This window comes from Pogona vitticeps, chromosome 8 (assembly GCF_051106095.1).
Source record: "Pogona vitticeps strain Pit_001003342236 chromosome 8, PviZW2.1, whole genome shotgun sequence".
Lineage (NCBI taxonomy): Eukaryota > Metazoa > Chordata > Lepidosauria > Squamata > Agamidae > Pogona > Pogona vitticeps.
The window spans coordinates 29,303,567-29,318,309 of record NC_135790.1 but is presented as its reverse complement, the minus strand read 5'-3'; positions in this window follow the sequence as shown (position 1 = coordinate 29,318,309).

Sequence of the window (14,743 nt, the reverse complement as noted above, 5' to 3'; positions counted from 1 at the left end):
TGGGTGGTGGTGGTGGAGCTGGGTTTGTTGAGGGAGGGTTCGTGTTTTATTCTGTAAACCACCCAGAGTAGTGTGTGTTCACTAATGGGGTGATATGCAAACCAATCAGTCAATCAATCGACTGATCAACTGATAGTTAGAGGATTCTGTGAGCTGTGCTCCAGAACAGTAACTTTCCCCTGAAACTCTGCTTCCCATAAAGCGCATGGCTGTGCACCACCTCCAGTTTTGAGAATCATGCCCTCGCTGACCAAATGTATGCCCAGCACTGCTGGACACATGCCAGGCAGAAGATGGACCTGACCTTTGCCACACCCAGCATGCACCCCTGAAACCAGCAAATGCATCAACCCTCTCTAGTGCTGCTATAAGCAGCAGCAGGGGAGAAGGACGAGGTGTACGGTTGTGGATGTGCACACACATGCACACATCTGCGCCCCTCTCCCAAGGCACATTACACATATCCACACAGGATGCCCCCCTTGTAGAAAGGTGTCTGCCTCTTTGCCTTGGAGATCTGAGCCCGGGAGTCAGTGGCAGCCTTTGGGGGGGGGGGCTGCCTTGTGCTCTTGTCGGAAGCTGTACGGTGCAATGTGGCTGTATGGCAGGCGGACGGTGAGGGCTCTTTCCAGAACAGTGCCTTCCTTCCTTCCTTCCTTTGTGGAGAAGCAGGAGAAGAAGGAGGGAGGAGAACGGAGTGATTGGGGGAGAGGCTTGCCAGGAGGGAGATGGAGGAAGCTGCTGGGAGGAACTTCAATGCCAGTGGAAGCAAAGGCCAACCCAGTCTCCCTTCTGGGTGGGTGGCCAGGCTGAGGTTTGACTACAGCCAAGAGAAGACGCTCCCTGCCCTTGCTCAGAGAACCAGGATTATGGATGTTGGCTTGTCGGAAGAGGGTTTCAAAACATGCCTGAGCACTGGGTATGGAGCAAGGCTCAGAGGAAAGACCCAGTCGGGAAGGAGAAACGCTGGTCCACCTCAGTGATGCCCGGATACTTCTGCACAGGCCTCCACACCCAGGAAGACAGCAGCGCCTTGGGTTGGCTGCAGGCCATCCAGAGGAGCAGGGGAGAGACTCAGCGACGGGGACCTCCCCACGCAGCTGTCTTTTTCCAGCTCTGAAAGGGCTCCTACTGAAACTCTCCCTTGGGGGCCCAAAGAAACCACCTTCCCCACGTCTCGTTTGCAAATGATGAATGGGAGCCCCCACTGAGCCAGACCTGAGTGCGTATCTCCGGTTCCTCGGGGTGCTCCGGATTCACCGCCTGACCACATTACCGTGGAGCCCCGCATCGATCATGCTTAAGAACGGGTGCCGTTATTGGCCGTGGGTCCCTCTGGCAAGTGAGCGTTTAGCGGCAGGATAAATATATATACTTACATGCCACACACACACACACACACACACACACACACACACACACACACACACACACACACACACACACACACACACACACACACACAAGGAGAAAGAAAGCAAGAAGTGCTGTTGAGAAATTGCAAGAAAAGGCGGATTTCGTTCTACGCGAGACAGCCTTGTGCAACGGAGGCTTTCTGGGCTGGCTCTGCCCTCTTCTCAGAGAAGCAGAAAATGTGCTAATTCCTCATTGGCTGGGTTTGAGCACCCACACATCTGGACCCCCCAGGATGGGTCGCATCCTATGTTTGTGGAGTTCGGCCCTAAAGGTTCCTCATATGAGAGTGCAAAAAGGTGCCCATGTCCTATATTAAATGCATGCAGCCTTAACAGGATAATGAGTAAACTAAATGAAGGAGCAACGTCTACATGCCCTGCCAGGAAATTTCTGAAATTTCTCTGTTCCCAACAGACCTGCTGCTACGACTCAGAAGGTAGATTTTCCCCCCACGCTTAGATGTCATAAGCTGGCACATTTTGAGCATCACAGTTCTCACTGCCGAAATGCTAAAAATAGACCCTGTTTCTAAATTTTATCATAGATGTTTAGCATATACAGTTTCAGACCAAGACAGCTACATCGTTGGATCTGATAACAGCTTTCAGTAGGGCAACACCCCTCCCTTCCACTGAGCCCAGGAAAAAACATAACAAGGATTCCAAGAGCATCAAGAAGAAGTCCACATTCAGTCTGGCAGAAGGTCTGAGATCAGAAACCAACGGAGCCCATCCACACAGGCTGTTTCTATGCAGAACGAGAGGAAGAAGGAAAAACCATGATAGCGACAGGGTTAAATCATGTGTTTCTGGGTGGTTTACCATTGAATCCTACAGGCTACACATTGCCACCCTCCTCAGTGAGCCGAGTACTCAGTTTACTGACCTTGGAAGGATGGAAGACCGAGCGAACCTTGAGCCGGCTACATGAGGTTGAACCTGGGTCATGAGCAGAGTTTTGGCTGCAGGACTGCAGTTTAACCACAACACCAGGAGGCTCCTGTTTTTAATGTGATTAAAACAGCACATTTAAAAACAAAACAGTCAAACATATAGCAGAAGACCGAGTCTGTTAAGCTCCTTTCAACCCAAGAGACCAGCCTCCAGACCAGAGGAGTGTCTGGATAAACCCCCCTCTGCTTACCAACAACTACCAGTTGCCAATCTGCTTCTGACCACAGGGAGTTCTGGGACCCGGGAGTGGCTCCTGGGGGAGAGCGCTCTTTGCCTCCCCACCACTAGCCCGCCACCTGCACTTCCTCTGCAGACACCCATGCCCACCTGCTGCTCAGATCAATGGAGGCCACCTTAATTGGGCAGAATGGGCCTGGATGTGGGTCCCGTGAAAACCAGCCAGAGGCAAGGCAGGCTCTGTGGGCCCAGGGGGCCATGTGGGTTCCAGAAGAAAAGGGAGGATTGGCCCTGGCCTAGAAAGCACTCTGTCCATGGCACAAAGAGCACGCCAGCTTCTGTCAGTGGAGTCACCAAAAATAACCAGTGGAAATGGCTTCGGCTCATTTCTAGTCTTAGCTATATCCCCAGAGAGCCAGTGTGGCCACCTCAGCCTGTTTTACGAGGGTGGGCAACCAAGCAGACCATGAAGAGCTGTTGCAATCCTCAACTTTACCAATAAATGGGTGCTGACGGATTTTGCCAAAGAGCGTCGGTGGCCTCATTCTGCCGCACAAAACATGTCCGGCTCCTATTCCGGAAATGTGTGTGACTGGTCAATTGAAGAAGGCATCAGCCGAGGGTAACATGACAAGCAATATCCATAACTGCTGGTAATCTTCCCCAGACATTCAATTGCTCCAATCCAGCTCCATTGAGTATGAAGAGGCCGCTATTATCCGGAGATTCGTCTGTCACCAGGATTACAAATGGATGCTGACACGCGACAGAGGCACGCTTGGAACCTCCTGCTTATTAAAATGTTTCTTTTGTCATCTACGGCAGAGGCTAGGAAGAGGGTCAAGGAAAATGTTCCAGGCTTTTGGGCAGGAGACGGGGGAGGACGTGGGCGGTTGGCACCCCCCCCAAGCAGATGACACACCAGGAAGATTTTGCCGTGAAAAAAAAGGGATTATTTCACTGAATGGGGCAAAAATAAACAAATCAAGGCAGCTCCTCTCTACAGGGTCATCAGGTGGAACGGAAGTGTGACAGGATGCAGGAGAATTGTGCTAGGAGCCTTGCAGGTGAGTGATGAGTGGAGCATCTGAAGCATCCAGGTAACATTGCAACTCAGAGGAGTAGCTGCTGCTTCTTTTTCTGCCCCCCCCCCGTTCTCTCCACTGGAGCATTCTGGGAGCTGTAGTCCAGAGAAGAAGACTTTGGGCAATAGCCATGGATTTGGCAGTGGTTATTCTGGGGCAATGGTCCTCAACCGTTGGCCTTCCAGAGAGGGAGGACTTCAGCTCCCAGAAGGCTCAGCTAGTGCAGGCAGAGATGAAGGATTCTGGGAGCTGATGCTCAAACCATCCAGAGGAGCCCTAACTGAGAACCATGGTTGCAACACTCTTTGCGATTTCCTTTTGTTCATGACTGTTGAATGCACCTGGTTTCATCCCAGCTCTTCCAAGCTAACCAGCTCAGCAGCCGCAGTCTGTGGCATCCTAAGCGTCTTGCCTCCCTCCCCCGGGAGCTGCTTCTCATCCCAGACAAGGACTTCTGCATTGCCCAATTCAAGAGGTGCACCCACTGGGTCCTTGGCAGTGTTGCCTAAGAAAGCCGGTAGAAGCCACACTCTGCATTGGCTCCAAGCCTTCTCCAGTTTGGCACACTCTTCCCGTGGGTGCCACGCAATGGCCCTTGGAGAAGCCCACAAGCAGAACCTGAGCAGAGCAGCCACCCCCAAAGGATAGTTTTTCAAGGTTCTGAGTCTTATAATAATAAATTCCATAGTATAACCGTGAGTTGGGTGGAGGGTCCTTGGACAACCCTGTCGGGTTCTAGTTTCCAGCTAAATGTTCCTTTTGTTTTAACCACCGAAAGAGTGGAGTGGGGTTTGCAAGCTCAGTCTGAACGTGGTGGGAGAAACAGGGAAAGGAGCCATCGGATCAACATGCTGCACTTGATCCCAGCCCTTTCCGACAACAGATGATTGAGCGACGAGGTCGACCGCTGCAGGGACCACCGCCACCACGACCACCAGCACCACCTCCTGTGGTCCTTGGAGCATCAGATTGACTTCATTTGGCTGGAATAGGAAGGCAGCAATTATTCCATCCTGGCCAGCACAAATGAGGGCAGCCCATAATACTCTACAAAATGGCTGCCTTTTCTTCTCGGAAGAGCTTCAGAAAGACAGCAAGGCTCTGATGCTGGATTTGAAAGGCGAGGCTTCTGATGGGCTCTGCGTAAGACTAACAAGTACAACTGCTCTCATGGAGAGGAAGGTGTGTGTGTGTGTGTGTGTATGTGTGTGTGTGTAATTCTGTTAACTCTACACAGAACAACGATCCCATCTTCCACAGTGAGGCTCTGTTCACACTGAGATGTGTTAACATCTTTCCTAGCAGGTCTGCTCCATCTTGAGTCTTCTGCGATGCTGTCTATTGCCCATTTTACCCCCTGAATATGCAAAGAGGCAGACACTGGAAGAATGTTCTTAGCAAGACCTTTGCATCCCGGGAGCGGATTGAAACTCACTGGTGTCTCCGTGAACCCCTCAAAGCAGAGGTGATACCCAAGCACATGTATAATTCAATATTTGACAGCTTTTTCTCCCTTGCTTTTCCGTTTCCTCAGAGGGTGTCCTCTGTGGCAAGAAGTCTCTCCCTGACCCTCTTTCTGCTTTGCTCACAGACAAATCCTTCAATGTCTCTTCGATTTAAGTGTGAAACTTCTCTCGGTGTACTGAAATTCCCTGTCTGGAAGCTTGCTGCCCCACCCCTGATCTCTTCCCATCCGAGGACCCACCGTTTTGTGATTCCGGTACATAAGATTCCAGTACAATGGAGATTTAAAATTTTAAAAAGGGGTGGGTGGAGAGCAAGAGAGAAGAAATAAAATCAATAATTTAATGACACATGTTTCTCTTTTTCTCTTTCATCTCTGAGAAAAAGGTGGTGACTTGGAGTCCCTGATGATTTTTCTGCTCTTGTCTTCTCTGAGAACGTTGTCTGGATGGAAGAAAAGGAGGCTCTTGCATCAGGTGAGCAGCTGGAGATTGGGCTGTTTGGGAGGAATCCGGCAGGAGGTGTGGAGGGATGGGTCAGGTGGGGGCTTATTTAGGGTGACCGGCCGCTCCTCCTGGCCACTGCCAGGCTGCTGGACAGGAAAGAGAGCCGGAGTGGGACTTCTTGGGCCTTTCATTTCTAGCTTGATCCAGACCAGGAGGTGCCTGCTCAGCCCAGCCGCTCTCCTCCCATTCCCCTCATTCAGGAGAAAAGGGTGGAGTGAAAAGGATGCTGCATCATTAAGACAGAACCAACTCTAGACCGTCAGGCCCTCGGAGCTGGGACTTTGTCTCTGCTTTTGTTCACATTACTCTATGGAGCCTGAGGACGAACACAGTCTGAGTGGCGTTACCGAAGTCCTAACTCGTAACGTGAAAAGGGATAGAGACTAAACCTTAGGCAGAGCCTCCGGGCAGGAAAGGCTGTTCAAGAGTGGGAAGATCTGCCTGGGAAGGATGGGCAGCCCTTCTTTGGGCTTTCTGTAACTGAGGCTCGAGGGCCGGCGGGTGGGGATGCTCCAGTTTGGATTTCCTGCATTGGCAGAGGGTTGGAGGATGAGATGACCCTTGAGGTTGCCCCCCCTCCCATCTACTGTGCTAGGATGCTACAAAAGAGCACCTCATGAGGGATTTCTCTTCTCAAATGACAAACGACTTCGGGAAACTTAAAAACCATAAAGGTAAGGTGCAGTCAGGTCTGCAGACAGGGGCTTCTCTGGCTTCACCAGGTGAGAGTGAGATCTGGAAGACATCATCCTAGCTTCCACCGTATTCCTTTTCTGCACCACCCCCGGCTTGGGTGGGTGCATGTGATAAAAACAAACAGCACCTTTTGCAATCAAAGCGGCTTAAATAATCTCTGTGCTCTTTGCTTCTCACTGCCTCGGTCCGCCCGTCCGCCTGTCCATCCGCTGATGGAGGCTGCAGTTGCTGGAGGTTGCCATAGTAATCAAGGAGGACTACAGTAATATTCCTGTAAGGGATGGAGGGCCATTAACGAGCTCACACAAGAGCGATTATTCCATGCTTTATGGAAAATAAATGTTCAGCATTTCATTTTTGAGAAGGGAGGTTCTAGACCACTGGACCTTCTCCCAACCAAATCCTCGACCCTTCCATCAACTTATAATGAGGAGCAACGGGTGGTAAAGATACCATGAAAGGGCTAGAAAGGTGGACACCTTGCTGGCAGAGGCCAACATGATCCAACTGTCAAAGGCCTATCAAAGCCTATGATAGACATGGAGAACTTCCTGCCTTGCCTGCTTTGATATTTTCCTCCGTGACACCTGCAGACGAAGGTGCGAATCCATTTTAATTGGGTTCAAATGTAGGCCAAGTCACTTGGAGGTGGAGTAAGAGGCCATCCGTGAAGCCAGCGAGATATTTACGAAGTGACTTCTTAAACAGCTGGAAAGAACGGTTGTCTATGATTGATTTCACCTTATTATTCAAAGGCCTACATGACCTGCCTGGCACGTGAAAGCTTTAAATCCCACAATCATGCAGTCATAGAACAGTAGAGCTGGAAAGGACCCCTGAAGGTCATTTAGCCCAGCCCCAAGTTGCAGGACCCCAGTCCATGTAGTACACATACTTTGATGAACAGAATATGTTGTGGTTCTGGAGAGCGCCACCTCTGTAAGTCAGTATTGTAACATGATGGAGTTGCACCTTAGATGGGAGGGGGGGGGAGAAAGAGAATTATTTATTGATCATTATTTCCAAAAGAACTCCAAACCTTGGGAGGTCTGCTCTGTTTCTTTCTACTGCCTTCAACACCTCTTCTTTTTTTTTTACACAAATACGCATATATTTTATAATAACAACAGCAACAGTTTCTCAGCACTGCTAGGCAAAGGCTGGACCAAAGGGTTGTGCCAAAAATTAGGAGTCCTAAAAATGTATGGGTGAAATGATATTTGTGCAAAATCACTGATTTTTTAATTTTCTTTTTTTAAAAAAAAAATTCAGGAAGCAAATTAGGAAATATCAGCAATTTGTTCAACTTGGTAACGAAAGGTTTTTGGAACAACTCTGCTGAATTACTTCTAGGTGAGAAGGATAACCTGCTTTTGTTTTCATAGATTTTATAGATTTTAATGTTTGCCATTTTGCAGGATTTTGGTTTTCTAATTATTTTCAGTTCTTTTGAGGTTGCTTGTTGATAGAACTCCAACTTGTACGAGCCAGGTTTATCTTTGTTGCTGATCCAGAAGTCTAAAGTCTGGCTCATTATTTATACAGGACACCTTGTTTGTCCTGATATACTCTAATACTGCAGTTTCGTTTTCTAAAACAGAAGATGGTTGGAATTTATAACATGACATGAGAAACGTGAGTAATCTGTAAGATTTATCCAACTGCTGAAAAATGATCTTTGCCACTTTACTATTACTTTATTAATAAAATCAATGAAGCATACAGACACTTTGCTAAAAATTATTTGGTCTGCTTTTTTAAAAACCACCTTTAAAAAAGGAATATTAATATTGATTGGTGATGTGCGTTTATCGTATTTTAATGTTTGTTTGGATGTGCCTTGAACATTTCTCTGGAAAAGTAGAAGGCTATAAATATTTCAGAGGAATGAATGAATAAATAAAATGTCTGGGGAGGAGGAACACGGGAGCGGCCCCAGTGCCATGGTGCCCCTTGCGCCTTGCTCCGGGGGGGGGGGGCTTAAGGCTTGGACCCAATACCTCTGGCTCCCCTCCGGTAGAGGACTGCTCTCCTTAGGGATTTTAAAGCTTAATTAACCACCTCTCACAGGTTGTTTGAAGAGAAGAATGGAATCATTGAAATGGTAAAAAAAAATAGTAATCCACATTTTCAACTAAGCCTTTCCAGGGCAAAAATAACGTTTGCGTCCTCCCTCCGGCCAACTGGGTGAAGCATCTCTTGTCTTTGAATTCTGAAAAGGAGCTTCCGCAAACATGAAATTATTCATTAGGCTGTCGAGGAAGGGGATAAATAAGTGTCTCTTCCTATCAAAGATCTTCCGTTCTTTATTTAACCAAAGTCTTGCTTTATTTCTCCGGAGGACGAAGTGCTAATCAGACCTTGTAATGCAGGCAGGTAAGCGAGAGCCGGAGGGGGGGGAGGGGGTTGAGGAGTGCAGGAGGCCTTTTGCGAGCAGGTGACGTGGTTGGGAACGTTTGGGGAGCCAGACGCCTAAGGAACAGAAGGGATGCCCAGAAGAGATACGTAACAAAGGGGCCTGACAGAAAGGACCATAAACCACATTTCAGTGGCTTGTGCAGAGCTGCCAGCTTATTGGAGTTGCCGGGTCTTTAACCGTGGGCTGAAGTCCTAGGAAGCTGCTCTGCTTTACAACCTCTCTGAGTGGGGAGGAGAGTTTCAGGGTGGGAAGTCCTAGAGGAGGACAATGTTTGGCTTTAATGTGCACTGTGGCTTCAACGCCTGGACGTTCATTCACTGACCTCTGTGGAGCAGCTACTCTAGAAACCATTTCAAGAGTGGAAGCCCTCGACCATAGTCATGCGCGCTGTGCTTGCAGGATGGGTCGATGTACTACCACAAAACTTCCCCACCTCATCTAGCCTTTCCCGGGGAGGCTCTTGCCCCTGCAAGACTTAATTAGAGTAAAATGTGAGAAGCCTGCGCTGCAAAATCAAAGGAAGCCCCCTTGTGAAGACAGAGGATCTTGGCTGAGTTGAGGTAATTTTGCAGAACTCAAACAGCTAGAAAGCTCAGAGTTCAGGTCCTGCAAGAAAGAGATTTGGTGTGGTGTCTGTTGTTGGAACGGGATCTGAAAAAACAGGAGGTGGAGAATGGTCAGCCTAGGTTTCTTTCATTTTTGCTCCAAACGTAACGAGGCTGCGTTGCCAGCGTCGAATGATCCAGCTTGGGGTGTCTGTGGGATTAACAAAGTTTGACAGCGTATTAGCAGCACTCTTCTTTCGAATTTGGCGTTCTCCCCTTTTGAACACAGCACTCCTCAGTCCACTCGATGCCTCATTTCTGTGCCCACCTACCTAGGAGAAGGGAGGTGATGAACGTTCACACCTCCTTGATAAAAAGGAGAGTTTTGATGCATTTAGACGGCTCGCGGAATTTTTTAAAAGGCCAGTGGCTGCAAAAAGAGAGCAAAAAGATTAGCAGCAAGACTAGCTAAAAACCCCAAACCAAAACAAAACCTCAGTCATTTTAGGTTTTGTTTTTTAAAAGAGAGTACGCTCCCTCCAGGGCCAACTTCCTTCCTTCCTTCCTTCCTTCCTTCCTTCCTTCCTTCCTTCCTTCCTTCCTTCCTTCCTTCCTTCCTTCCTTCCTTCCTTCCTTCCTTCCCGAGAGGCTGTCTTTCATCTCAGGGACACCCTTGAGTGATTATCCCAAGAGTGAGCGTCAGAAGCTGGGCGACCGATTCTCCTGGACTATAATGTGCAATTAGAACATCAAAGCTGTGACCTTGTCAGGCACGGATGGTGGATTTACAGTGCCAGAGGGGAAGGGAGCAGTTCCGGCACCGTGTGATGAGAACCGGGTCGCCCACTCTGTGCAAATTAAAGGAGACCCCTAAGATCAGAATCGTCTTGGCGAGCTGGATTTATAGTGGGAGGTGTAAAAAAAAAAGGAGAGAGAGTCTGCAATAAGGGGAAGGGGTGACTGAGCAGGTGGTAAATCACAGGAAAGGAGTGGAAGGGAAGTCTCGAGATGCCAAGGCCTGGAACCTCGAAATGAGCAAATGGAGAAACATTCCAGGCACTGAAAGCAGACGGGGGAATCTTCAGAACGGCAGAGTTAGACAGGTGGCAGCCTTTTAGGTTAAACAGGGTTGGAAAGGATCCAGGTGGGGGAGGGAAGCTGGGGTCCCCTTCTTTATTGATGGGGTCAACATATTCAGCTTGGGCCCAGGGGGGTGGTGGGGGTGGTGGGGGTGGCAGTTACCTGCCTTTGGGCCACCGCAGCCCTCCTGCTTCCCGAGCATTGTTGTGACCTCAAAGGGACGTATCCATTAGGAGCAGAGGACACCGCCTCCTCCTGAGTCCGGGCCGTGGCCCCTCGAGCCCAATCTGGCCAGCTCCAACCAGAAGGGATGGGTCGCCAGGGTTTCAGGCAGGTGGACATCCCTGTTATTCCCTGATGGTCAAAAACACTGTCCAGGTCTGACCAGGCTTAACTTCTGGAATCAGACCGAGGTGGCCACGTTCAGTTTGGAATAGTACTTTACAGCCTCAGGGCCCCATTCGGGGGATGGACGGTTCTTTCCGGCCCCATGTGTGACACCACTCATTGGCGGATCCATCCATCCCACGGCTGTCCACACACTGAAACAGATGGGTTCATCAGCAAGAACATGGCACCTGCCAAATTTGTGCCCCCCCCCAAGTAAGGGTTCGTGGGAGAGAATTTTTAAGCAGCCTCAATTCCCTTTCCTTCCAGCAGGTGGCAGTAGGGCCCCAAAATTGTCCTGCCACTCAAGCTGATTGGCAAGCTCCCTCCAGGCAAGGCGATACTTTGAGAAGAGGGGTGTGTATGTGTGTGTGTATTTATGGGGAGGGGGGGTCACTTCAGTTCATGTCTCTTGTTGCAAAGGTAATTTTGAATGAGGCCAAAGTCTTGTAGATCCGGTCATGGCCCTGCCCTCGGGGCTGTTTCTTCTCCGCAAATATTTGCTCTGAGCAATCACTATTGCTTACAGATGCCACCTGCCTCCCCTCCTCTCTTCTCCAAGTCACAACAGATGAAGACCTTGCCAAGGAAATGAAATAAATGATTTACAATGGCCTTATATATTAAATCTCAGAGTCAATATCGCTGGTGACTCTCACTTTTTATGAGATCAAAGCAAATGTGGAGAGGGAAGCAAGTAGAGGTGAGCGAGAGCCCCACCCGGTCGCATGGCTTCCTGCAGGAGAAGAGCACGTCACCAAGCGCGGAGGGCCAGCATCCTCAGAAGGCCAATTTGGCTGTCCAGCCAAAGAGTCCAGTAACCTGTCGCAATCCCCTCCCCGAGATGTGCTACAGGATGGCGAAGATCAGAGCAATGGATGGATGGGGAGGGCCTGAAGGAAGGCCAGGTGTGTGGTCAAGGGTGGTCAAGCCAGGCATGAAGGGGAATACAAATTTTATCTTCAACAATCCAACTTACAAAATACACATGTGCTTACTTCTCAGTGACCAACATAAAACAAAGCACACTAAATGCAAAAAAGAAAAAAGTGTTGGAGTAAATCCTGAGATACGACAACTAGTCCTTTTTTTTACTACTGGTGGGAGCACTGCTTCCAATATATGTACCAAGTGTATGGTCAGGAGTGGAAGATTATCAAAATCTGGTCTGATGATACGTCTTTTTCTGGTTTTGTATTCATGTGTGTACGTGTGTGTTTTGGCACTTGTTGGTAAGTAATAGGACCCTAATTAATGGATATCCAGGTGGAGACTCAAAGGAACATTTGAACCCACACAGCAAGTGAGAATTGTTGTGAATTTTAGAAAGGGGTGCAAGAAGCAGCCTGGGGAGACGGCAGGACTGGGCCACTGTTTTGGCCGATGGACACATCAGAGACCAAAGCTGCCTGATTCTATCTATTGTACTTGTGCCTTTGTTTGAAAATGGGTTTATGTAGGAAGAGACTAAGCCCTTCCAATACTTGCTCCTTAAAAAGAAACCAACCATGTTAGAAGAAATACTGTATCTAAAAAGCTCTCAAAGGAAGGAAAGGACATGAATGCTTCAGATCAGCAGAAGGGGAGAAGGTGACAGCTAGGCTTTGAGTGAGTTCCAGAGGCAACCTTGTTCTTTAAAGACTCCCTCCCATCATCTTCCTATCTGTTTATTTCTCTATTTTAATTTAATGCATACCCTGCTTTCCCATCATCTCCTCCAAGGACATTTGGTGGCCCTTTACACAAATGCTAAATTTATTTTTTATTCAATTTTATGTCTTTCTGGAAAAATGTAAGGGTTTTTTCCCCCCTTCTTAAAAACATGATTAAAAGGAACTAATTAATTGAAGGAGTGACACATTTATTACTAATGATGTATAATTGCTCTCCTGCTGTGTTTCTCGGGGGGGGGGATATGCAACCCTGAGAAACTATGACTTTGCAAGCGGTTCAGTGACTGAGAAGAAAGAGGAGGAGGAGGAGGAGGAGGAGGAGTGAAGCAGCATAGGTCTCCTTGTGAGGAAGGGAAACTTTTGGCTTTAAACCTGTCTACATAGCCGGCCAGTTTCCTTGCAAAGAGCGAACCCGGCCATCTCTATGCTTTCTCATATCTTGGTACCATGGATGCTACATAGCCTTTCAACCTGGCCTCAGGCCTGCTTCTGGAATGATGCTTGCTTGGCCTCTTCCAAAATGAGGATAACCTTGGCAGACTCCCAGGGCCAGGAGCTGGACAGGAAAGGGCATCTCTGGTGCTGATGCCAGACTTCTCATCGGGTTTCCCTGCCATCAGTCCTGGGGGGCATCCTTCTGAGACGCCTGTCTGGGGAAAAAAAAAAAGCTTCTGGACATTTTTCAACAACGTATTTGGTCTTTCTTGGAGGGACAGTTTTTGATGATGAAGTGAGGATGCTCTCCTTGTCACCTTGGCCACTGGCCTAGGGTGTCCCTCAAGGATCCCCCTCCTCTCCCTGTGCTACTATTTCACGTTTGGACTGCAGCAGCCGAAACAACAGAGAATCCAGGGACACCTTAAAATGGGCACATTTTCTTCCACTTAAGCTTTGAACGACTCTGAAGGAACCACCTGCCAAGTCCACAGACTCTAGATGAAACTGGCTTGTCTTTAAGGTGGCACACAACACTCTTTGTAACATTGACATGACAATACAAGGAGATGTTTCTAGTGCTGGGGGGCGTTTGGGCCTCCCTGTATGCCGATGGCACCCAATTCTGTTTCTCCTTTCATTCTGGACCCAAGAAACTTTTTCTTGTCTCCACCCCCCCCCCGGGGCCAGATGTTGGTCTAGGGGGCGACGGAGGGCGAACAAGTGGAGGCTTCATCCCGGCAGGAAGGGAGCAGAGTTGATCCATTCTGTCGAAAGGCAGAGCAGAGGCAGGGGGTTCAACCCGTGCAGGGGGAGGGCGATGGCCTCAAAAGTTTTGATGGCTGAGGCACTGCCTGTCCTTCCATTCTGGTTTTAATTCTTTTGTTGCTGCTGCTGTCAAGCAGCTGCATCCCATAGAAGCGGTCGCTGCCAAGTGACAGGGAAGAAAAGAGGATGACGGCGGTAGACCTCTCGCCTTGGCGCTCTTGCGCCGGTGCTGAAACTGGCCCCACCTGCAGCTCCTGAACTCGGGCAGCCCAATCCTTCCTGACAGACTGGGTGGGAAGTCTCTCTGTCTTGAGCAGCACATGGTGGGTGATGGGTGGAGGGGTCCTTGCTACTGACAAGGCCGCTCTCTCTCTCCAAACACCTCCCACCTCGCCTAATGATAGGCATTCTGCTAATAATCATCATAATCATTATAATGTTACATTTCTGACAGAGTTCTGTTTGGCCCAAGGGCATCAACTTATGACATTCCACTCCACCGGATGGGCAGGTAATATTTCACTGCTACCTTGACGATGCCGCGTGCTTACGCTCGGTCCTCCTCGCATTTCCATTTCTCATTATTTCCCCTGTAATTTTGACTCCTGCTGACTTTCCCCGCCTTTGCTTACCGCCCGACAATCAGACCTCTGCTAAATCGGTCCACGGCAATCAATGTCTTTGTAATGAAATCTGAATTCCTAATGTCACATTTCTCTGCCGGGTCCCTCGCCCATTTTGGCTTCAGCAGCTGCAGCCACCGAGCCTTCCCCCCCCCCAGCCCATCCCGTCCGCCCCTCCGCTCCAGACACATCATTCCTGCAACAGCTTTCAGATCCAAGAGGCAGACAGGCAGGGGTCTTCCTCAGTACAGACCCCAAGCAGAAAAGTTAATGGCGTGTTTCTGGAGTAATTAGAATGATTTAAGTGGCCCGCTAACAAAGTTCTCCAGGAAAGAGGCCACATCTCTCATGCTCGGTGGCTGTCATCTCTCCGAGGGGAGTGGGCAGAGGAAGTAATGAGGGGGAAACAACAACCCCCCCCAGACTCTCCAGTGAGAGCCAAGAGGGGTTCGCTTTTCATATTTGGCGATTCCGCAAGGAGAGCTGTGCAAGGAGAATCCCAAAGAAAGAGGCCAG